We start from the raw sequence: 21,334 nt of genomic DNA, 5'->3' as shown, positions 1-21,334 counted from the left end.
TTTTCCTGCAGAAGGGGAGGCCAGCGGGGAAGTTGCCTGTGGAGCGGCAGGCAGGAAACGGCCCCGGGGGAGGAAAGGCCAGGTAGTGAAGAGGGAAAAGGAAGACTCCCTGGAGGAAGAGAGACACGGGAAAGCCCCGCAGAAGAGCCCCGGGGAGGGGCATAGGGCCCTTTCTCGCCTGACCAGGGACTTGAACCCTGGGCCCTCAGATTAAAAGTCTGATGCTCTACCGACTGAGCTAGCCAGGCTCACGGAGAAGGGGCCCCCGTTGGGGTCTCTAGAGACACTGGGCAGGAAAAGGCGACCGGTAGGCAGGACTCCACAGCCCTCCGGCTCCCAGAAGCCCGCGGGCTCAGGCCAGGCCTTCCCCGAGTAACCCACCGTCCCCTTGTCATGCCACGCTGGGGAGCTTTGGCAGCCCGGCTCAGCTGTCCCGGCGGAAGGGCGCCGGAAGACCGAGAGGCTGCCGCGCCTTCTCGGCCTTGCCTCCCTGTTACCGCCTGCCTCTGAGGCACCCGCGGGCCTAGCCCTGACAGAGACCGCAGAGCGAGCCACCCCCGGCTGCCGCGCTTCTCGCAGACGCCCCCCGCCTCCTCCAGCCCATGGCCGTCGTCCCCGCTTCCCAGAAGCGAGGCCGGGGGAGCTCCTTTGCCCGTGCCACGCTCCCGGCTCCTGCGCTGGCGCTCGGAGCCGAGCTGGGGCGGGCGCTCCCTTTGGCTGCTCCCCCGGGAGAGAGGGCCAAAGGGGCGATTTGGACGGCACGCTTTCTGCGCTTCCGGCCCGTGTCGCTTCTGGAGGGAAATGCCCCCCCTATTCCCTTGACCCGCGTACGTTGAAAACGGAAAAGGAAGCCACCAGGACACAGCGCTAAGTCCAAGTCGAGGCCGAGGGGCCTAAAGCGGCCGTGGGAGCGCAGGGACGCTTCACGTGGGTCAGGTCCCAAGCGGCACCTGGGGAACAAAGCTGTGGCAGCGGACGCATGTCCTCGACGGAGCCAAAGCAGGCGAGATCCGTAGGACGGAGGGAGCGCCCTTCTGGCTCCCACGAGAGGAAGCCAAGGGGGCGGGGCGGCCGCCCGTTGGTCCCGAGGGCTCGGAGCCAGAGGTGCCCCTTTGGCCTCCCTCTGCTTTGTCTGCACCCCGGCGTCGGCTCGATAGACGGAGCCGCCCGACGGGGCCCTGGTGGAGGCCCGGAGGCCTTTGTTCCTGCAGAAGGGGAGGCCAGCGGGGAAGTTGCCTGTGGAGCGGCAGGCAGGAAACGGCCCCGGGGGAGGAAAGGCCAGGTAGTGAAGAGGGAAAAGGAAGACTCCCTGGAGGAAGAGAGACACGGGAGAGCCCCGCAGAAGAGCCCCAGGGAGGGGCGTAGGGCCCTTTCTCGCCTGACCAGGGACTTGAACCCTGGGCCCTCAGATTAAAAGTCTGATGCTCTACCGACTGAGCTAGCCAGGCTCACGGAGAAGGGGCCCCCGTTGGGGTCTCTAGAGACACTGGGCAGGAAACGGCGACCGGTAGGCAGGACTCCACAGCCCTCCGGCTCCCAGAAGCCCGCGGGCTCAGGCCAGGCCTTCCCCGAGTAACCCACCGTCCCCTTGTCATGCCACGCTGGGGAGCTTTGGCAGCCCGGCTCAGCTGTCCCGGCGGAAGGGCGCCGGAAGACCGAGAGGCTGCCGCGCCTTCTCGGCCTTGCCTCCCTGTTACCGCCTGCCTCTGAGGCACCCGCGGGCCTAGCCCTGACAGAGACCGCAGAGCGAGCCACCCCCGGCTGCCGCGCTTCTCGCAGACGCTCCCCGCCTCCTCCAGCCCATGGCCGTCGTCCCCGCTTCCCAGAAGCGAGGCCGGGGGAGCTCCTTTGCCCGTGCCACGCTCCCGGCTCCTGCGCTGGCGCTCGGAGCCGAGCTGGGGCGGGCGCTCCCTTTGGCTGCTCCCCCGGGAGAGAGGGCCAAAGGGGCGATTTGGACGGCACGCTTTCTGCGCTTCCGGCCCGTGTCGCTTCTGGAGGGAAATGCCCCCCCTATTCCCTTGACCCGCGTACGTTGAAAACGGAAAAGGAAGCCACCAGGACACAGCGCTAAGTCCAAGTCGAGGCCGAGGGGCCTAAAGCGGCCGTGGGAGCGCAGGGACGCTTCACGTGGGTCAGGTCCCAAGCGGCACCTGGGGAACAAAGCTGTGGCAGCGGACGCGTGTCCTCGACGGAGCCAAAGCAGGCGAGATCCGTAGGACGGAGGGAGCGCCCTTCTGGCTCCCACGAGAGGAAGCCAAGGGGGCGGGGCGGCCGCCCGTTGGTCCCGAGGGCTCGGAGCCAGAGGTGCCCTTTTGGCCTCCCTCTGCTTTGTCTGCACCCCGGCGTCGGCTCGATAGACGGAGCCGCGCGACGGGGCCCTGGTGGAGGCCCGGAGGCCTTTTTTTCCTGCAGAAGGGGAGGCCAGCGGGGAAGTTGCCTGTGGAGCGGCAGGCAGGAAACGGCCCCGGGGGAGGAAAGGCCAGGTAGTGAAGAGGGAAAAGGAAGACTCCCTGGAGGAAGAGAGACACGGGAGAGCCCTGCAGAAGAGCCCCAGGGAGGGGCGTAGGGCCCTTTCTCGCCTGACCAGGGACTTGAACCCTGGGCCCTCAGATTAAAAGTCTGATGCTCTACCGACTGAGCTAGCCAGGCTCACGGAGAAGGGGCCCCCGTTGGGGTCTCTAGAGACACTGGGCAGGTAAAGGCGACCGGTAGGCAGGACTCCACAGCCCTCCGGCTCCCAGAAGCCCGCGGGCTCAGGCCAGGCCTTCCCCGAGTAACCCACCGTCCCCTTGTCATGCCACGCTGGGGAGCTTTGGCAGCCCGGCTCAGCTGTCCCGGCGGAAGGGCGCCGGAAGACCGAGAGGCTGCCGCGCCTTCTCGGCCTTGCCTCCCTGTTACCGCCTGCCTCTGAGGCACCCGCGGGCCTAGCCCTGACAGAGACCGCAGAGCGAGCCACCCCCGGCTGCCGCGCTTCTCGCAGACGCCCCCCGCCTCCTCCAGCCCATGGCCGTCGTCCCCGCTTCCCAGAAGCGAGGCCGGGGGAGCTCCTTTGCCCGTGCCACGCTCCCGGCTCCTGCGCTGGCGCTCGGAGCCGAGCTGGGGCGGGCGCTCCCTTTGGCTGCTCCCCCGGGAGAGAGGGCCAAAGGGGCGATTTGGACGGCACGCTTTCTGCGCTTCCGGCCCGTGTCGCTTCTGGAGGGAAATGCCCCCCCTATTCCCTTGACCCGCGTACGTTGAAAACGGAAAAGGAAGCCACCAGGACACAGCGCTAAGTCCAAGTCGAGGCCGAGGGGCCTAAAGCGGCCGTGGGAGCGCAGGGACGCTTCACGTGGGTCAGGTCCCAAGCGGCACCTGGGGAACAAAGCTGTGGCAGCGGACGCGTGTCCTCGACGGAGCCAAAGCAGGCGAGATCCGTAGGACGGAGGGAGCGCCCTTCTGGCTCCCACGAGAGGAAGCCAAGGGGGCGGGGCGGCCGCCCGTTGGTCCCGAGGGCTCGGAGCCAGAGGTGCCCTTTTGGCCTCCCTCTGCTTTGTCTGCACCCCGGCGTCGGCTCGATAGACGGAGCCGCGCGACGGGGCCCTGGTGGAGGCCCGGAGGCCTTTTTTTCCTGCAGAAGGGGAGGCCAGCGGGGAAGTTGCCTGTGGAGCGGCAGGCAGGAAACGGCCCCGGGGGAGGAAAGGCCAGGTAGTGAAGAGGGAAAAGGAAGACTCCCTGGAGGAAGAGAGACACGGGAGAGCCCCGCAGAAGAGCCCCGGGGAGGGGCGTAGGGCCCTTTCTCGCCTGACCAGGGACTTGAACCCTGGGCCCTCAGATTAAAAGTCTGATGCTCTACCGACTGAGCTAGCCAGGCTCACGGAGAAGGGGCCCCCGTTGGGGTCTCTAGAGACACTGGGCAGGTAAAGGCGACCGGTAGGCAGGACTCCACAGCCCTCCGGCTCCCAGAAGCCCGCGGGCTCAGGCCAGGCCTTCCCCGAGTAACCCACCGTCCCCTTGTCATGCCACGCTGGGGAGCTTTGGCAGCCCGGCTCAGCTGTCCCGGCGGAAGGGCGCCGGAAGACCGAGAGGCTGCCGCGCCTTCTCGGCCTTGCCTCCCTGTTACCGCCTGCCTCTGAGGCACCCGCGGGCCTAGCCCTGACAGAGACCGCAGAGCGAGCCACCCCCGGCTGCCGCGCTTCTCGCAGACGCTCCCCGCCTCCTCCAGCCCATGGCCGTCGTCCCCGCTTCCCAGAAGCGAGGCCGGGGGAGCTCCTTTGCCCGTGCCACGCTCCCGGCTCCTGCGCTGGCGCTCGGAGCCGAGCTGGGGCGGGCGCTCCCTTTGGCTGCTCCCCCGGGAGAGAGGGCCAAAGGGGCGATTTGGACGGCACGCTTTCTGCGCTTCCGGCCCGTGTCGCTTCTGGAGGGAAATGCCCCCCCTATTCCCTTGACCCGCGTACGTTGAAAACGGAAAAGGAAGCCACCAGGACACAGCGCTAAGTCCAAGTCGAGGCCGAGGGGCCTAAAGCGGCCGTGGGAGCGCAGGGACGCTTCACGTGGGTCAGGTCCCAAGCGGCACCTGGGGAACAAAGCTGTGGCAGCGGACGCGTGTCCTCGACGGAGCCAAAGCAGGCGAGATCCGTAGGACGGAGGGAGCGCCCTTCTGGCTCCCACGAGAGGAAGCCAAGGGGGCGGGGCGGCCGCCCGTTGGTCCCGAGGGCTCGGAGCCAGAGGTGCCCTTTTGGCCTCCCTCTGCTTTGTCTGCACCCCGGCGTCGGCTCGATAGACGGAGCCGCGCGACGGGGCCCTGGTGGAGGCCCGGAGGCCTTTTTTTCCTGCAGAAGGGGAGGCCAGCGGGGAAGTTGCCTGTGGAGCGGCAGGCAGGAAACGGCCCCGGGGGAGGAAAGGCCAGGTAGTGAAGAGGGAAAAGGAAGACTCCCTGGAGGAAGAGAGACACGGGAGAGCCCTGCAGAAGAGCCCCAGGGAGGGGCGTAGGGCCCTTTCTCGCCTGACCAGGGACTTGAACCCTGGGCCCTCAGATTAAAAGTCTGATGCTCTACCGACTGAGCTAGCCAGGCTCACGGAGAAGGGGCCCCCGTTGGGGTCTCTAGAGACACTGGGCAGGTAAAGGCGACCGGTAGGCAGGACTCCACAGCCCTCCGGCTCCCAGAAGCCCGCGGGCTCAGGCCAGGCCTTCCCCGAGTAACCCACCGTCCCCTTGTCATGCCACGCTGGGGAGCTTTGGCAGCCCGGCTCAGCTGTCCCGGCGGAAGGGCGCCGGAAGACCGAGAGGCTGCCGCGCCTTCTCGGCCTTGCCTCCCTGTTACCGCCTGCCTCTGAGGCACCTGCGGGCCTAGCCCTGACAGAGACCGCAGAGCGAGCCACCCCCGGCTGCCGCGCTTCTCGCAGACGCTCCCCGCCTCCTCCAGCCCATGGCCGTCGTCCCCGCTTCCCAGAAGCGAGGCCGGGGGAGCTCCTTTGCCCGTGCCACGCTCCCGGCTCCTGCGCTGGCGCTCGGAGCCGAGCTGGGGCGGGCGCTCCCTTTGGCTGCTCCCCCGGGAGAGAGGGCCAAAGGGGCGATTTGGACGGCACGCTTTCTGCGCTTCCGGCCCGTGTCGCTTCTGGAGGGAAATGCCCCCCCTATTCCCTTGACCCGCGTACGTTGAAAACGGAAAAGGAAGCCACCAGGACACAGCGCTAAGTCCAAGTCGAGGCCGAGGGGCCTAAAGCGGCCGTGGGAGCGCAGGGACGCTTCACGTGGGTCAGGTCCCAAGCGGCACCTGGGGAACAAAGCTGTGGCAGCGGACGCGTGTCCTCGACGGAGCCAAAGCAGGCGAGATCCGTAGGACGGAGGGAGCGCCCTTCTGGCTCCCACGAGAGGAAGCCAAGGGGGCGGGGCGGCCGCCCGTTGGTCCCGAGGGCTCGGAGCCAGAGGTGCCCTTTTGGCCTCCCTCTGCTTTGTCTGCACCGCGGCGTCGGCTCGATAGACGGAGCCGCCCGACGGGGCCCTGGTGGAGGCCCGGAGGCCTTTTTTTCCTGCAGAAGGGGAGGCCAGCGGGGAAGTTGCCTGTGGAGCGGCAGGCAGGAAACGGCCCCGGGGGAGGAAAGGCCAGGTAGTGAAGAGGGAAAAGGAAGACTCCCTGGAGGAAGAGAGACACAGGAGAGCCCCGCAGAAGAGCCCCAGGGAGGGGCGTAGGGCCCTTTCTTGCCTGACTAGGGACTTGAACCCTGGGCCCTCAGATTAAAAGTCTGATGCTCTACCGACTGAGCTAGCCAGGCTCACGGAGAAGGGGCCCCCGTTGGGGTCTCTAGAGACACTGGGCAGGAAAAGGCGACCGGTAGGCAGGACTCCACAGCCCTCCGGCTCCCAGAAGCCCGCGGGCTCAGGCCAGGCCTTCCCCGAGTAACCCACCGTCCCCTTGTCATGCCACGCTGGGGAGCTTTGGCAGCCCGGCTCAGCTGTCCCGGCGGAAGGGCGCCGGAAGACCGAGAGGCTGCCGCGCCTTCTCGGCCTTGCCTCCCTGTTACCGCCTGCCTCTGAGGCACCCGCGGGCCTAGCCCTGACAGAGACCGCAGAGCGAGCCACCCCCGGCTGCCGCGCTTCTCGCAGACGCTCCCCGCCTCCTCCAGCCCATGGCCGTCGTCCCCGCTTCCCAGAAGCGAGGCCGGGGGAGCTCCTTTGCCCGTGCCACGCTCCCGGCTCCTGCGCTGGCGCTCGGAGCCGAGCTGGGGCGGGCGCTCCCTTTGGCTGCTCCCCCGGGAGAGAGGGCCAAAGGGGCGATTTGGACGGCACGCTTTCTGCGCTTCCGGCCCGTGTCGCTTCTGGAGGGAAATGCCCCCCCTATTCCCTTGACCCGCGTACGTTGAAAACGGAAAAGGAAGCCACCAGGACACAGCGCTAAGTCCAAGTCGAGGCCGAGGGGCCTAAAGCGGCCGTGGGAGCGCAGGGACGCTTCACGTGGGTCAGGTCCCAAGCGGCACCTGGGGAACAAAGCTGTGGCAGCGGACGCGTGTCCTCGACGGAGCCAAAGCAGGCGAGATCCGTAGGACGGAGGGAGCGCCCTTCTGGCTCCCACGAGAGGAAGCCAAGGGGGCGGGGCGGCCGCCCGTTGGTCCCGAGGGCTCGGAGCCAGAGGTGCCCTTTTGGCCTCCCTCTGCTTTGTCTGCACCCCGGCGTCGGCTCGATAGACGGAGCCGCGCGACGGGGCCCTGGTGGAGGCCCGGAGGCCTTTTTTTCCTGCAGAAGGGGAGGCCAGCGGGGAAGTTGCCTGTGGAGCGGCAGGCAGGAAACGGCCCCGGGGGAGGAAAGGCCAGGTAGTGAAGAGGGAAAAGGAAGACTCCCTGGAGGAAGAGAGACACGGGAGAGCCCCGCAGAAGAGCCCCAGGGAGGGGCGTAGGGCCCTTTCTCGCCTGACCAGGGACTTGAACCCTGGGCCCTCAGATTAAAAGTCTGATGCTCTACCGACTGAGCTAGCCAGGCTCACGGAGAAGGGGCCCCCGTTGGGGTCTCTAGAGACACTGGGCAGGTAAAGGCGACCGGTAGGCAGGACTCCACAGCCCTCCGGCTCCCAGAAGCCCGCGGGCTCAGGCCAGGCCTTCCCCGAGTAACCCACCGTCCCCTTGTCATGCCACGCTGGGGAGCTTTGGCAGCCCGGCTCAGCTGTCCCGGCGGAAGGGCGCCGGAAGACCGAGAGGCTGCCGCGCCTTCTCGGCCTTGCCTCCCTGTTACCGCCTGCCTCTGAGGCACCCGCGGGCCTAGCCCTGACAGAGACCGCAGAGCGAGCCACCCCCGGCTGCCGCGCTTCTCGCAGACGCTCCCCGCCTCCTCCAGCCCATGGCCGTCGTCCCCGCTTCCCAGAAGCGAGGCCGGGGGAGCTCCTTTGCCCGTGCCACGCTCCCGGCTCCTGCGCTGGCGCTCGGAGCCGAGCTGGGGCGGGCGCTCCCTTTGGCTGCTCCCCCGGGAGAGAGGGCCAAAGGGGCGATTTGGACGGCACGCTTTCTGCGCTTCCGGCCCGTGTCGCTTCTGGAGGGAAATGCCCCCCCTATTCCCTTGACCCGCGTACGTTGAAAACGGAAAAGGAAGCCACCAGGACACAGCGCTAAGTCCAAGTCGAGGCCGAGGGGCCTAAAGCGGCCGTGGGAGCGCAGGGACGCTTCACGTGGGTCAGGTCCCAAGCGGCACCTGGGGAACAAAGCTGTGGCAGCGGACGCGTGTCCTCGACGGAGCCAAAGCAGGCGAGATCCGTAGGACGGAGGGAGCGCCCTTCTGGCTCCCACGAGAGGAAGCCAAGGGGGCGGGGCGGCCGCCCGTTGGTCCCGAGGGCTCGGAGCCAGAGGTGCCCTTTTGGCCTCCCTCTGCTTTGTCTGCACCCCGGCGTCGGCTCGATAGACGGAGCCGCGCGACGGGGCCCTGGTGGAGGCCCGGAGGCCTTTTTTTCCTGCAGAAGGGGAGGCCAGCGGGGAAGTTGCCTGTGGAGCGGCAGGCAGGAAACGGCCCCGGGGGAGGAAAGGCCAGGTAGTGAAGAGGGAAAAGGAAGACTCCCTGGAGGAAGAGAGACACGGGAGAGCCCCGCAGAAGAGCCCCGGGGAGGGGCGTAGGGCCCTTTCTCGCCTGACCAGGGACTTGAACCCTGGGCCCTCAGATTAAAAGTCTGATGCTCTACCGACTGAGCTAGCCAGGCTCACGGAGAAGGGGCCCCCGTTGGGGTCTCTAGAGACACTGGGCAGGTAAAGGCGACCGGTAGGCAGGACTCCACAGCCCTCCGGCTCCCAGAAGCCCGCGGGCTCAGGCCAGGCCTTCCCCGAGTAACCCACCGTCCCCTTGTCATGCCACGCTGGGGAGCTTTGGCAGCCCGGCTCAGCTGTCCCGGCGGAAGGGCGCCGGAAGACCGAGAGGCTGCCGCGCCTTCTCGGCCTTGCCTCCCTGTTACCGCCTGCCTCTGAGGCACCCGCGGGCCTAGCCCTGACAGAGACCGCAGAGCGAGCCACCCCCGGCTGCCGCGCTTCTCGCAGACGCTCCCCGCCTCCTCCAGCCCATGGCCGTCGTCCCCGCTTCCCAGAAGCGAGGCCGGGGGAGCTCCTTTGCCCGTGCCACGCTCCCGGCTCCTGCGCTGGCGCTCGGAGCCGAGCTGGGGCGGGCGCTCCCTTTGGCTGCTCCCCCGGGAGAGAGGGCCAAAGGGGCGATTTGGACGGCACGCTTTCTGCGCTTCCGGCCCGTGTCGCTTCTGGAGGGAAATGCCCCCCCTATTCCCTTGACCCGCGTACGTTGAAAACGGAAAAGGAAGCCACCAGGACACAGCGCTAAGTCCAAGTCGAGGCCGAGGGGCCTAAAGCGGCCGTGGGAGCGCAGGGACGCTTCACGTGGGTCAGGTCCCAAGCGGCACCTGGGGAACAAAGCTGTGGCAGCGGACGCGTGTCCTCGACGGAGCCAAAGCAGGCGAGATCCGTAGGACGGAGGGAGCGCCCTTCTGGCTCCCACGAGAGGAAGCCAAGGGGGCGGGGCGGCCGCCCGTTGGTCCCGAGGGCTCGGAGCCAGAGGTGCCCTTTTGGCCTCCCTCTGCTTTGTCTGCACCCCGGCGTCGGCTCGATAGACGGAGCCGCCCGACGGGGCCCTGGTGGAGGCCCGGAGGCCTTTTTTTCCTGCAGAAGGGGAGGCCAGCGGGGAAGTTGCCTGTGGAGCGGCAGGCAGGAAACGGCCCCGGGGGAGGAAAGGCCAGGTAGTGAAGAGGGAAAAGGAAGACTCCCTGGAGGAAGAGAGACACAGGAGAGCCCCGCAGAAGAGCCCCAGGGAGGGGCGTAGGGCCCTTTCTCGCCTGACCAGGGACTTGAACCCTGGGCCCTCAGATTAAAAGTCTGATGCTCTACCGACTGAGCTAGCCAGGCTCACGGAGAAGGGGCCCCCGTTGGGGTCTCTAGAGACACTGGGCAGGAAAAGGCGACCGGTAGGCAGGACTCCACAGCCCTCCGGCTCCCAGAAGCCCGCGGGCTCAGGCCAGGCCTTCCCCGAGTAACCCACCGTCCCCTTGTCATGCCACGCTGGGGAGCTTTGGCAGCCCGGCTCAGCTGTCCCGGCGGAAGGGCGCCGGAAGACCGAGAGGCTGCCGCGCCTTCTCGGCCTTGCCTCCCTGTTACCGCCTGCCTCTGAGGCACCCGCGGGCCTAGCCCTGACAGAGACCGCAGAGCGAGCCACCCCCGGCTGCCGCGCTTCTCGCAGACGCTCCCCGCCTCCTCCAGCCCATGGCCGTCGTCCCCGCTTCCCAGAAGCGAGGCCGGGGGAGCTCCTTTGCCCGTGCCACGCTCCCGGCTCCTGCGCTGGCGCTCGGAGCCGAGCTGGGGCGGGCGCTCCCTTTGGCTGCTCCCCCGGGAGAGAGGGCCAAAGGGGCGATTTGGACGGCACGCTTTCTGCGCTTCCGGCCCGTGTCGCTTCTGGAGGGAAATGCCCCCCCTATTCCCTTGACCCGCGTACGTTGAAAACGGAAAAGGAAGCCACCAGGACACAGCGCTAAGTCCAAGTCGAGGCCGAGGGGCCTAAAGCGGCCGTGGGAGCGCAGGGACGCTTCACGTGGGTCAGGTCCCAAGCGGCACCTGGGGAACAAAGCTGTGGCAGCGGACGCGTGTCCTCGACGGAGCCAAAGCAGGCGAGATCCGTAGGACGGAGGGAGCGCCCTTCTGGCTCCCACGAGAGGAAGCCAAGGGGGCGGGGCGGCCGCCCGTTGGTCCCGAGGGCTCGGAGCCAGAGGTGCCCTTTTGGCCTCCCTCTGCTTTGTCTGCACCCCGGCGTCGGCTCGATAGACGGAGCCGCGCGACGGGGCCCTGGTGGAGGCCCGGAGGCCTTTTTTTCCTGCAGAAGGGGAGGCCAGCGGGGAAGTTGCCTGTGGAGCGGCAGGCAGGAAACGGCCCCGGGGGAGGAAAGGCCAGGTAGTGAAGAGGGAAAAGGAAGACTCCCTGGAGGAAGAGAGACACGGGAGAGCCCCGCAGAAGAGCCCCAGGGAGGGGCGTAGGGCCCTTTCTCGCCTGACCAGGGACTTGAACCCTGGGCCCTCAGATTAAAAGTCTGATGCTCTACCGACTGAGCTAGCCAGGCTCACGGAGAAGGGGCCCCCGTTGGGGTCTCTAGAGACACTGGGCAGGTAAAGGCGACCGGTAGGGAGGACTCCACAGCCCTCCGGCTCCCAGAAGCCCGCGGGCTCAGGCCAGGCCTTCCCCGAGTAACCCACCGTCCCCTTGTCATGCCACGCTGGGGAGCTTTGGCAGCCCGGCTCAGCTGTCCCGGCGGAAGGGCGCCGGAAGACCGAGAGGCTGCCGCGCCTTCTCGGCCTTGCCTCCCTGTTACCGCCTGCCTCTGAGGCACCCGCGGGCCTAGCCCTGACAGAGACCGCAGAGCGAGCCACCCCCGGCTGCCGCGCTTCTCGCAGACGCTCCCCGCCTCCTCCAGCCCATGGCCGTCGTCCCCGCTTCCCAGAAGCGAGGCCGGGGGAGCTCCTTTGCCCGTGCCACGCTCCCGGCTCCTGCGCTGGCGCTCGGAGCCGAGCTGGGGCGGGCGCTCCCTTTGGCTGCTCCCCCGGGAGAGAGGGCCAAAGGGGCGATTTGGACGGCACGCTTTCTGCGCTTCCGGCCCGTGTCGCTTCTGGAGGGAAATGCCCCCCCTATTCCCTTGACCCGCGTACGTTGAAAACGGAAAAGGAAGCCACCAGGACACAGCGCTAAGTCCAAGTCGAGGCCGAGGGGCCTAAAGCGGCCGTGGGAGCGCAGGGACGCTTCACGTGGGTCAGGTCCCAAGCGGCACCTGGGGAACAAAGCTGTGGCAGCGGACGCGTGTCCTCGACGGAGCCAAAGCAGGCGAGATCCGTAGGACGGAGGGAGCGCCCTTCTGGCTCCCACGAGAGGAAGCCAAGGGGGCGGGGCGGCCGCCCGTTGGTCCCGAGGGCTCGGAGCCAGAGGTGCCCCTTTGGCCTCCCTCTGCTTTGTCTGCACCCCGGCGTCGGCTCGATAGACGGAGCCGCCCGACGGGGCCCTGGTGGAGGCCCGGAGGCCTTTGTTCCTGCAGAAGGGGAGGCCAGCGGGGAAGTTGCCTGTGGAGCGGCAGGCAGGAAACGGCCCCGGGGGAGGAAAGGCCAGGTAGTGAAGAGGGAAAAGGAAGACTCACTGGAGGAAGAGAGACATGGGACAGCCCCGCAGTAGAGCCCCAGGGAGGGGCGCAGGGCCCTTTCTCGCCTGACCAGGGACTTGAACCCTGGGCCCTCAGATTAAAAGTCTGATGCTCTACCAACTGAGCTAGCCAGGCTCACGGAGAAGGGGCCCCCGTTGGGGTCTCTAGAGACACTGGGCAGGAAAAGGCGACCGGTAGGGAGGACTCCACAGCCCTCCGGCTCCCAGAAGCCCGCGGGCTCAGGCCAGGCCTTCCCCGAGTAACCCACCGTCCCCTTGTCATGCCACGCTGGGGAGCTTTGGCAGCCCGGCTCAGCTGTCCCGGCGGAAGGGCGCCGGAAGACCGAGAGGCTGCCGCGCCTTCTCGGCCTTGCCTCCCTGTTACCGCCTGCCTCTGAGGCACCCGCGGGCCTAGCCCTGACAGAGACCGCAGAGCGAGCCACCCCCGGCTGCCGCGCTTCTCGCAGACGCTCCCCGCCTCCTCCAGCCCATGGCCGTCGTCCCCGCTTCCCAGAAGCGAGGCCGGGGGAGCTCCTTTGCCCGTGCCACGCTCCCGGCTCCTGCGCTGGCGCTCGGAGCCGAGCTGGGGCGGGCGCTCCCTTTGGCTGCTCCCCCGGGAGAGAGGGCCAAAGGGGCGATTTGGACGGCACGCTTTCTGCGCTTCCGGCCCGTGTCGCTTCTGGAGGGAAATGCCCCCCCTATTCCCTTGACCCGCGTACGTTGAAAACGGAAAAGGAAGCCACCAGGACACAGCGCTAAGTCCAAGTCGAGGCCGAGGGGCCTAAAGCGGCCGTGGGAGCGCAGGGACGCTTCACGTGGGTCAGGTCCCAAGCGGCACCTGGGGAACAAAGCTGTGGCAGCGGACGCGTGTCCTCGACGGAGCCAAAGCAGGCGAGATCCGTAGGACGGAGGGAGCGCCCTTCTGGCTCCCACGAGAGGAAGCCAAGGGGGCGGGGCGGCCGCCCGTTGGTCCCGAGGGCTCGGAGCCAGAGGTGCCCCTTTGGCCTCCCTCTGCTTTGTCTGCACCCCGGCGTCGGCTCGATAGACGGAGCCGCCCGACGGGGCCCTGGTGGAGGCCCGGAGGCCTTTGTTCCTGCAGAAGGGGAGGCCAGCGGGGAAGTTGCCTGTGGAGCGGCAGGCAGGAAACGGCCCCGGGGGAGGAAAGGCCAGGTAGTGAAGAGGGAAAAGGAAGACTCACTGGAGGAAGAGAGACATGGGACAGCCCCGCAGTAGAGCCCCAGGGAGGGGCGCAGGGCCCTTTCTCGCCTGACCAGGGACTTGAACCCTGGGCCCTCAGATTAAAAGTCTGATGCTCTACCGACTGAGCTAGCCAGGCTCACGGAGAAGGGGCCCCCGTTGGGGTCTCTAGAGACACTGGGCAGGTAAAGGCGACCGGTAGGCAGGACTCCACAGCCCTCCGGCTCCCAGAAGCCCGCGGGCTCAGGCCAGGCCTTCCCCGAGTAACCCACCGTCCCCTTGTCATGCCACGCTGGGGAGCTTTGGCAGCCCGGCTCAGCTGTCCCGGCGGAAGGGCGCCGGAAGACCGAGAGGCTGCCGCGCCTTCTCGGCCTTGCCTCCCTGTTACCGCCTGCCTCTGAGGCACCCGCGGGCCTAGCCCTGACAGAGACCGCAGAGCGAGCCACCCCCGGCTGCCGCGCTTCTCGCAGACGCTCCCCGCCTCCTCCAGCCCATGGCCGTCGTCCCCGCTTCCCAGAAGCGAGGCCGGGGGAGCTCCTTTGCCCGTGCCACGCTCCCGGCTCCTGCGCTGGCGCTCGGAGCCGAGCTGGGGCGGGCGCTCCCTTTGGCTGCTCCCCCGGGAGAGAGGGCCAAAGGGGCGATTTGGACGGCACGCTTTCTGCGCTTCCGGCCCGTGTCGCTTCTGGAGGGAAATGCCCCCCCTATTCCCTTGACCCGCGTACGTTGAAAACGGAAAAGGAAGCCACCAGGACACAGCGCTAAGTCCAAGTCGAGGCCGAGGGGCCTAAAGCGGCCGTGGGAGCGCAGGGACGCTTCACGTGGGTCAGGTCCCAAGCGGCACCTGGGGAACAAAGCTGTGGCAGCGGACGCGTGTCCTCGACGGAGCCAAAGCAGGCGAGATCCGTAGGACGGAGGGAGCGCCCTTCTGGCTCCCACGAGAGGAAGCCAAGGGGGCGGGGCGGCCGCCCGTTGGTCCCGAGGGCTCGGAGCCAGAGGTGCCCTTTTGGCCTCCCTCTGCTTTGTCTGCACCCCGGCGTCGGCTCGATAGACGGAGCCGCCCGACGGGGCCCTGGTGGAGGCCCGGAGGCCTTTTTTTCCTGCAGAAGGGGAGGCCAGCGGGGAAGTTGCCTGTGGAGCGGCAGGCAGGAAACGGCCCCGGGGGAGGAAAGGCCAGGTAGTGAAGAGGGAAAAGGAAGACTCCCTGGAGGAAGAGAGACACAGGAGAGCCCCGCAGAAGAGCCCCAGGGAGGGGCGTAGGGCCCTTTCTCGCCTGACCAGGGACTTGAACCCTGGGCCCTCAGATTAAAAGTCTGATGCTCTACCGACTGAGCTAGCCAGGCTCACGGAGAAGGGGCCCCCGTTGGGGTCTCTAGAGACACTGGGCAGGAAAAGGCGACCGGTAGGCAGGACTCCACAGCCCTCCGGCTCCCAGAAGCCCGCGGGCTCAGGCCAGGCCTTCCCCGAGTAACCCACCGTCCCCTTGTCATGCCACGCTGGGGAGCTTTGGCAGCCCGGCTCAGCTGTCCCGGCGGAAGGGCGCCGGAAGACCGAGAGGCTGCCGCGCCTTCTCGGCCTTGCCTCCCTGTTACCGCCTGCCTCTGAGGCACCCGCGGGCCTAGCCCTGACAGAGACCGCAGAGCGAGCCACCCCCGGCTGCCGCGCTTCTCGCAGACGCTCCCCGCCTCCTCCAGCCCATGGCCGTCGTCCCCGCTTCCCAGAAGCGAGGCCGGGGGAGCTCCTTTGCCCGTGCCACGCTCCCGGCTCCTGCGCTGGCGCTCGGAGCCGAGCTGGGGCGGGCGCTCCCTTTGGCTGCTCCCCCGGGAGAGAGGGCCAAAGGGGCGATTTGGACGGCACGCTTTCTGCGCTTCCGGCCCGTGTCGCTTCTGGAGGGAAATGCCCCCCCTATTCCCTTGACCCGCGTACGTTGAAAACGGAAAAGGAAGCCACCAGGACACAGCGCTAAGTCCAAGTCGAGGCCGAGGGGCCTAAAGCGGCCGTGGGAGCGCAGGGACGCTTCACGTGGGTCAGGTCCCAAGCGGCACCTGGGGAACAAAGCTGTGGCAGCGGACGCGTGTCCTCGACGGAGCCAAAGCAGGCGAGATCCGTAGGACGGAGGGAGCGCCCTTCTGGCTCCCACGAGAGGAAGCCAAGGGGGCGGGGCGGCCGCCCGTTGGTCCCGAGGGCTCGGAGCCAGAGGTGCCCCTTTGGCCTCCCTCTGCTTTGTCTGCACCCCGGCGTCGGCTCGATAGACGGAGCCGCCCGACGGGGCCCTGGTGGAGGCCCGGAGGCCTTTGTTCCTGCAGAAGGGGAGGCCAGCGGGGAAGTTGCCTGTGGAGCGGCAGGCAGGAAACGGCCCCGGGGGAGGAAAGGCCAGGTAGTGAAGAGGGAAAAGGAAGACTCACTGGAGGAAGAGAGACATGGGACAGCCCCGCAGTAGAGCCCCAGGGAGGGGCGCAGGGCCCTTTCTCGCCTGACCAGGGACTTGAACCCTGGGCCCTCAGATTAAAAGTCTGATGCTCTACCAACTGAGCTAGCCAGGCTCACGGAGAAGGGGCCCCCCTTGGGGTCTCTAGAGACACTGGGCAGGAAAAGGCGACCGGTAGGGAGGACTCCACAGCCCTCCGGCTCCCAGAAGCCCACGGGCTCAGGCCAGGCCTTCCCCGAGTAACCCACCGTCCCCTTGTCATGCCACGCTGGGGAGCTTTGGCAGCCCGGCTCAGCTGTCCCGGCGGAAGGGCGCCGGAAGACCGAGAGGCTGCCGCGCCTTCTCGGCCTTGCCTCCCTGTTACCGCCTGCCTCTGAGGCACCCGCGGGCCTAGCCCTGACAGAGACCGCAGAGCGAGCCACCCCCGGCTGCCGCGCTTCTCGCAGACGCTCCCCGCCTCCTCCAGCCCATGGCCGTCGTCCCCGCTTCCCAGAAGCGAGGCCGGGGGAGCTCCTTTGCCCGTGCCACGCTCCCGGCTCCTGCGCTGGCGCTCGGAGCCGAGCTGGGGCGGGCGCTCCCTTTGGCTGCTCCCCCGGGAGAGAGGGCCAAAGGGGCGATTTGGACGGCACGCTTTCTGCGCTTCCGGCCCGTGTCGCTTCTGGAGGGAAATGCCCCCCCTATTCCCTTGACCCGCGTACGTTGAAAACGGAAAAGGAAGCCACCAGGACACAGCGCTAAGTCCAAGTCGAGGCCGAGGGGCCTAAAGCGGCCGTGGGAGCGCAGGGACGCTTCACGTGGGTCAGGTCCCAAGCGGCACCTGGGGAACAAAGCTGTGGCAGCGGACGCGTGTCCTCGACGGAGCCAAAGCAGGCGAGATCCGTAGGACGGAGGGAGCGCCCTTCTGGCTCCCACGAGAGGAAGCCAAGGGGGCGGGGCGGCCGCCCGTTGGTCCCGAGGGCTCGGAGCCAGAGGTGCCCCTTTGGCCTCCCTCTGCTTTGTCTGCACCCCGGCGTCGGCTCGATAGACGGAGCCGCCCGACGGGGCCCTGGTGGAGGCCCGGAGGCCTTTGTTCCTGCAGAAGGGGAGGCCAGCGGGGAAGTTGCCTGTGGAGCGGCAGGCAGGAAACGGCCCCGGGGGAGGAAAGGCCAGGTAGTGAAGAGGGAAAAGGAAGACTCACTGGAGGAAGAGAGACATGGGAGAGCCCCGCAGTAGAGCCCCAGGGAGGGGCGTAGGGCCCTTTCTCGCCTGACCAGGGACTTGAACCCTGGGCCCTCAGATTAAAAGTCTGATGCTCTACCGACTGAGCTAGCCAGGCTTACGGAGAAGGGGCCCCCGTTGGGGTCTCTAGAGACACTGGGCAGGAAAAGGCGACCGGTAGGGAGGACTCCACAGCCCTCCGGCTCCCAGAAGCCCGCGGGCTCAGGCCAGGCCTTCCCCGAGTAACCCACCGTCCCCTTGTCATGCCACGCTGGGGAGCTTTGGCAGCCCGGCTCAGCTGTCCCGGCGGAAGGGCGCCGGAAGACCGAGAGGCTGCCGCGCCTTCTCGGCCTTGCCTCCCTGTTACCGCCTGCCTCTGAGGCACCCGCGGGCCTAGCCCTGACAGAGACCGCAGAGCGAGCCACCCCCGGCTGCCGCGCTTCTCGCAGACGCTCCCCGCCTCCTCCAGCCCATGGCCGTCGTCCCCGCTTCCCAGAAGCGAGGCCGGGGGAGCTCCTTTGCCCGTGCCACGCTCCCGGCTCCTGCGCTGGCGCTCGGAGCCGAGCTGGGGCGGGCGCTCCCTTTGGCTGCTCCCCCGGGAGAGAGGGCCAAAGGGGCGATTTGGACGGCACGCTTTCTGCGCTTCCGGCCCGTGTCGCTTCTGGAGGGAAATGCCCCCCCTATTCCCTTGACCCGCGTACGTTGAAAACGGAAAAGGAAGCCACCAGGACACAGCGCTAAGTCCAAGTCGAGGCCGAGGGGCCTAAAGCGGCCGTGGGAGCGCAGGGACGCTTCACGTGGGTCAGGTCCCAAGCGGCACCTGGGGAACAAAGCTGTGGCAGCGGACGCGTGTCCTCGACGGAGCCAAAGCAGGCGAGATCCGTAGGACGGAGGGAGCGCCCTTCTGGCTCCCACGAGAGGAAGCCAAGGGGGCGGGGCGGCCGCCCGTTGGTCCCGAGGGCTCGGAGCCAGAGGTGCCCTTTTGGCCTCCCTCTGCTTTGTCTGCACCCCGGCGTCGGCTCGATAGACGGAGCCGCGCGACGGGGCCCTGGTGGAGGCCCGGAGGCCTTTTTTTCCTGCAGAAGGGGAGGCCAGCGGGGAAGTTGCCTGTGGAGCGGCAGGCAGGAAACGGCCCCGGGGGAGGAAAGGCCAGGTAGTGAAGAGGGAAAAGGAAGACTCCCTGGAGGAAGAGAGACACGGGAGAGCCCCGCAGAAGAGCCCCAGGGAGGGGCGTAGGGCACTTTCTCGCCTGACCAGGGACTTGAACCCTGGGCCCTCAGATTAAAAGTCTGATGCTCTACCGACTGAGCTAGCCAGGCTCACGGAGAAGGGGCCCCCGTTGGGGTCTCTAGAGACACTGGGCAGGTAAAGGCGACCGGTAGGCAGGACTCCACAGCCCTCCGGCTCCCAGAAGCCCGCGGGCTCAGGCCAGGCCTTCCCCGAGTAACCCACCGTCCCCTTGTCATGCCACGCTGGGGAGCTTTGGCAGCCCGGCTCAGCTGTCCCGGCGGAAGGGCGCCGGAAGACCGAGAGGCTGCCGCGCCTTCTCGGCCTTGCCTCCCTGTTACCGCCTGCCTCTGAGGCACCCGCGGGCCTAGCCCTGACAGAGACCGCAGAGCGAGCCACCCCCGGCTGCCGCGCTTCTCGCAGACGCTCCCCGCCTCCTCCAGCCCATGGCCGTCGTCCCCGCTTCCCAGAAGCGAGGCCGGGGGAGCTCCTTTGCCCGTGCCACGCTCCCGGCTCCTGCGCTGGCGCTCGGAGCCGAGCTGGGGCGGGCGCTCCCTTTGGCTGCTCCCCCGGGAGAGAGGGCCAAAGGGGCGATTTGGACGGCACGCTTTCTGCGCTTCCGGCCCGTGTCGCTTCTGGAGGGAAATGCCCCCCCTATTCCCTTGACCCGCGTACGTTGAAAACGGAAAAGGAAGCCACCAGGACACAGCGCTAAGTCCAAGTCGAGGCCGAGGGGCCTAAAGCGGCCGTGGGAGCGCAGGGACGCTTCACGTGGGTCAGGTCCCAAGCGGCACCTGGGGAACAAAGCTGTGGCAGCGGACGCGTGTCCTCGACGGAGCCAAAGCAGGCGAGATCCGTAGGACGGAGGGAGCGCCCTTCTGGCTCCCACGAGAGGAAGCCAAGGGGGCGGGGCGGCCGCCCGTTGGTCCCGAGGGCTCGGAGCCAGAGGTGCCCTTTTGGCCTCCCTCTGCTTTGTCTGCACCCCGGCGTCGGCTCGATAGACGGAGCCGCGCGACGGGGCCCTGGTGGAGGCCCGGAGGCCTTTTTTTCCTGCAGAAGGGGAGGCCAGCGGGGAAGTTGCCTGTGGAGCGGCAGGCAGGAAACGGCCCCGGGGGAGGAAAGGCCAGGTAGTGAAGAGGGAAAAGGAAGACTCCCTGGAGGAAGAGAGACACGGGAGAGCCCCGCAGAAGAGCCCCAGGGAGGGGCGTAGGGCCCTTTCTCGCCTGACCAGGGACTTGAACCCTGGGCCCTCAGATTAAAAGTCTGATGCTCTACCGACTGAGCTAGCCAGGCTCACGGAGAAGGGGCCCCCGTTGGGGTCTCTAGAGACACTGGGCAGGAAAAGGCGACCGGTAGGGAGGACTCCACAGCCCTCCGGCTCCCAGAAGCCCACGGGCTCAGGCCAGGCCTTCCCCGAGTAACCCACCGTCCCCTTGTCATGCCACGCTGGGGAGCTTTGGCAGCCCGGCTCAGCTGTCCCGGCGGAAGGGCGCCGGAAGACCGAGAGGCTGCCGCGCCTTCTCGGCCTTGCCTCCCTGTTACCGCCTGCCTCTGAGGCACCCGCGGGCCTAGCCCTGACAGAGACCGCAGAGCGAGCCACCCCCGGCTGCCGCGCTTCTCGCAGACGCTCCCCGCCTCCTCCAGCCCATGGCCGTCGTCCCCGCTTCCCAGAAGCGAGGCCGGGGGAGCTCCTTTGCCCGTGCCACGCTCCCGGCTCCTGCGCTGGCGCTCGGAGCCGAGCTGGGGCGGGCGCTCCCTTTGGCTGCTCCCCCGGGAGAGAGGGCCAAAGGGGCGATTTGGACGGCACGCTTTCTGCGCTTCCGGCCCGTGTCGCTTCTGGAGGGAAATGCCCCCCCTATTCCCTTGACCCGCGTACGTTGAAAACGGAAAAGGAAGCCACCAGGACACAGCGCTAAGTCCAAGTCGAGGCCGAGGGGCCTAAAGCGGCCGTGGGAGCGCAGGGACGCTTCACGTGGGTCAGGTCCCAAGCGGCACCTGGGGAACAAAGCTGTGGCAGCGGACGCGTGTCCTCGACGGAGCCAAAGCAGGCGAGATCCGTAGGACGGAGGGAGCGCCCTTCTGGCTCCCACGAGAGGAAGCCAAGGGGGCGGGGCGGCCGCCCGTTGGTCCCGAGGGCTCGGAGCCAGAGGTGCCCTTTTGGCCTCCCTCTGCTTTGTCTGCACCCCGGCGTCGGCTCGATAGACGGAGCCGCGCGACGGGGCCCTGGTGGAGGCCCGGAGGCCTTTTTTTCCTGCAGAAGGGGAGGCCAGCGGGGAAGTTGCCTGTGGAGCGGCAGGCAGGAAACGGCCCCGGGGGAGGAAAGGCCAGGTAGTGAAGAGGGAAAAGGAAGACTCCCTGGAGGAAGAGAGACACAGGAGAGCCCCGCAGTAGAGCCCCAGGGAGGGGCGTAGGGCCCTTTCTCGCCTGACCAGGGACTTGAACCCTGGGCCCTCAGATTAAAAGTCTGATGCTCTACCAACTGAGCTAGCCAGGCTCACGGAGAAGGGGCCCCCGTTGGGGTCTCTAGAGACACTGGGCAGGAAAAGGCGACCGGTAGGGAGGACTCCACAGCCCTCCGGCTCCCAGAAGCCCACGGGCTCAGGCCAGGCCTTCCCCGAGTAACCCACCGTCCCCTTGTCATGCCACGCTGGGGAGCTTTGGCAGCCCGGCTCAGCTGTCCCGGCGGAAGGGCGCCGGAAGACCGAGAGGCTGCCGCGCCTTCTCGGCCTTGCCTCCCTGTTACCGCCTGCCTCTGAGGCACCCGCGGGCCTAGCCCTGACAGAGACCGCAGAGCGAGCCACCCCCGGCTGCCGCGCTTCTCGCAGACGCTCCCCGCCTCCTCCAGCCCATGGCCGTCGTCCCCGCTTCCCAGAAGCGAGGCCGGGGGAGCTCCTTTGCCCGTGCCACGCTCCCGGCTCCTGCGCTGGCGCTCGGAGCCGAGCTGGGGCGGGCGCTCCCTTTGGCTGCTCCCCCGGGAGAGAGGGCCAAAGGGGCGATTTGGACGGCACGCTTTCTGCGCTTCCGGCCCATGTCGCTTCTGGAGGGAAATGCCCCCCCTATTCCCTTGACCCGCGTACGTTGAAAACGGAAAAGGAAGCCACCAGGACACAGCGCTAAGTCCAAGTCGAGGCCGAGGGGCCTAAAGCGGCCGTGGGAGCGCAGGGACGC

At 67.9% G+C, this 21,334-nt stretch overlaps 17 non-coding genes across 17 annotated transcripts; all 17 read right to left on the bottom strand.

Moving 5' to 3' along the window:
• Nucleotides 1-175: 175 nt before the first annotated feature.
• On the bottom strand, nucleotides 176-248 carry TRNAK-UUU (transfer RNA lysine (anticodon UUU)). Its single transcript has one exon. It is a non-coding gene; the product is annotated as a tRNA-Lys (tRNA).
• A 1,127-nt stretch (nucleotides 249-1,375) lies between these two features.
• TRNAK-UUU (transfer RNA lysine (anticodon UUU)) lies at nucleotides 1,376-1,448 on the bottom strand. The gene has a single exon. It is a non-coding gene; the product is annotated as a tRNA-Lys (tRNA).
• Nucleotides 1,449-2,576: 1,128 nt separating this feature from the next.
• On the bottom strand, nucleotides 2,577-2,649 carry TRNAK-UUU (transfer RNA lysine (anticodon UUU)). The gene has a single exon. It is a non-coding gene; the product is annotated as a tRNA-Lys (tRNA).
• A 1,128-nt stretch (nucleotides 2,650-3,777) lies between these two features.
• On the bottom strand, nucleotides 3,778-3,850 carry TRNAK-UUU (transfer RNA lysine (anticodon UUU)). The gene has a single exon. It is a non-coding gene; the product is annotated as a tRNA-Lys (tRNA).
• A 1,128-nt stretch (nucleotides 3,851-4,978) lies between these two features.
• TRNAK-UUU (transfer RNA lysine (anticodon UUU)) lies at nucleotides 4,979-5,051 on the bottom strand. The gene has a single exon. It is a non-coding gene; the product is annotated as a tRNA-Lys (tRNA).
• Nucleotides 5,052-7,380: 2,329 nt separating this feature from the next.
• Nucleotides 7,381-7,453, bottom strand: TRNAK-UUU (transfer RNA lysine (anticodon UUU)). The gene has a single exon. It is a non-coding gene; the product is annotated as a tRNA-Lys (tRNA).
• Nucleotides 7,454-8,581: 1,128 nt separating this feature from the next.
• On the bottom strand, nucleotides 8,582-8,654 carry TRNAK-UUU (transfer RNA lysine (anticodon UUU)). The gene has a single exon. It is a non-coding gene; the product is annotated as a tRNA-Lys (tRNA).
• Nucleotides 8,655-9,782: 1,128 nt separating this feature from the next.
• On the bottom strand, nucleotides 9,783-9,855 carry TRNAK-UUU (transfer RNA lysine (anticodon UUU)). The gene has a single exon. It is a non-coding gene; the product is annotated as a tRNA-Lys (tRNA).
• Nucleotides 9,856-10,983: 1,128 nt separating this feature from the next.
• Nucleotides 10,984-11,056, bottom strand: TRNAK-UUU (transfer RNA lysine (anticodon UUU)). Its single transcript has one exon. It is a non-coding gene; the product is annotated as a tRNA-Lys (tRNA).
• A 1,127-nt stretch (nucleotides 11,057-12,183) lies between these two features.
• Nucleotides 12,184-12,256, bottom strand: TRNAK-UUU (transfer RNA lysine (anticodon UUU)). The gene has a single exon. It is a non-coding gene; the product is annotated as a tRNA-Lys (tRNA).
• Nucleotides 12,257-13,383: 1,127 nt separating this feature from the next.
• On the bottom strand, nucleotides 13,384-13,456 carry TRNAK-UUU (transfer RNA lysine (anticodon UUU)). The gene has a single exon. It is a non-coding gene; the product is annotated as a tRNA-Lys (tRNA).
• A 1,128-nt stretch (nucleotides 13,457-14,584) lies between these two features.
• Nucleotides 14,585-14,657, bottom strand: TRNAK-UUU (transfer RNA lysine (anticodon UUU)). The gene has a single exon. It is a non-coding gene; the product is annotated as a tRNA-Lys (tRNA).
• Nucleotides 14,658-15,784: 1,127 nt separating this feature from the next.
• TRNAK-UUU (transfer RNA lysine (anticodon UUU)) lies at nucleotides 15,785-15,857 on the bottom strand. Its single transcript has one exon. It is a non-coding gene; the product is annotated as a tRNA-Lys (tRNA).
• A 1,127-nt stretch (nucleotides 15,858-16,984) lies between these two features.
• TRNAK-UUU (transfer RNA lysine (anticodon UUU)) lies at nucleotides 16,985-17,057 on the bottom strand. The gene has a single exon. It is a non-coding gene; the product is annotated as a tRNA-Lys (tRNA).
• Nucleotides 17,058-18,185: 1,128 nt separating this feature from the next.
• Nucleotides 18,186-18,258, bottom strand: TRNAK-UUU (transfer RNA lysine (anticodon UUU)). Its single transcript has one exon. It is a non-coding gene; the product is annotated as a tRNA-Lys (tRNA).
• A 1,128-nt stretch (nucleotides 18,259-19,386) lies between these two features.
• TRNAK-UUU (transfer RNA lysine (anticodon UUU)) lies at nucleotides 19,387-19,459 on the bottom strand. The gene has a single exon. It is a non-coding gene; the product is annotated as a tRNA-Lys (tRNA).
• Nucleotides 19,460-20,587: 1,128 nt separating this feature from the next.
• TRNAK-UUU (transfer RNA lysine (anticodon UUU)) lies at nucleotides 20,588-20,660 on the bottom strand. The gene has a single exon. It is a non-coding gene; the product is annotated as a tRNA-Lys (tRNA).
• Nucleotides 20,661-21,334: the final 674 nt, after the last annotated feature.

This window comes from Pelodiscus sinensis, chromosome 22 (genome assembly GCF_052426305.1).
Source record: "Pelodiscus sinensis isolate ZL-2025 chromosome 22, ASM5242630v1, whole genome shotgun sequence".
Lineage (NCBI taxonomy): Eukaryota > Metazoa > Chordata > Testudines > Trionychidae > Pelodiscus > Pelodiscus sinensis.
This window is presented reverse-complemented; position numbering and strand designations above follow the sequence as displayed.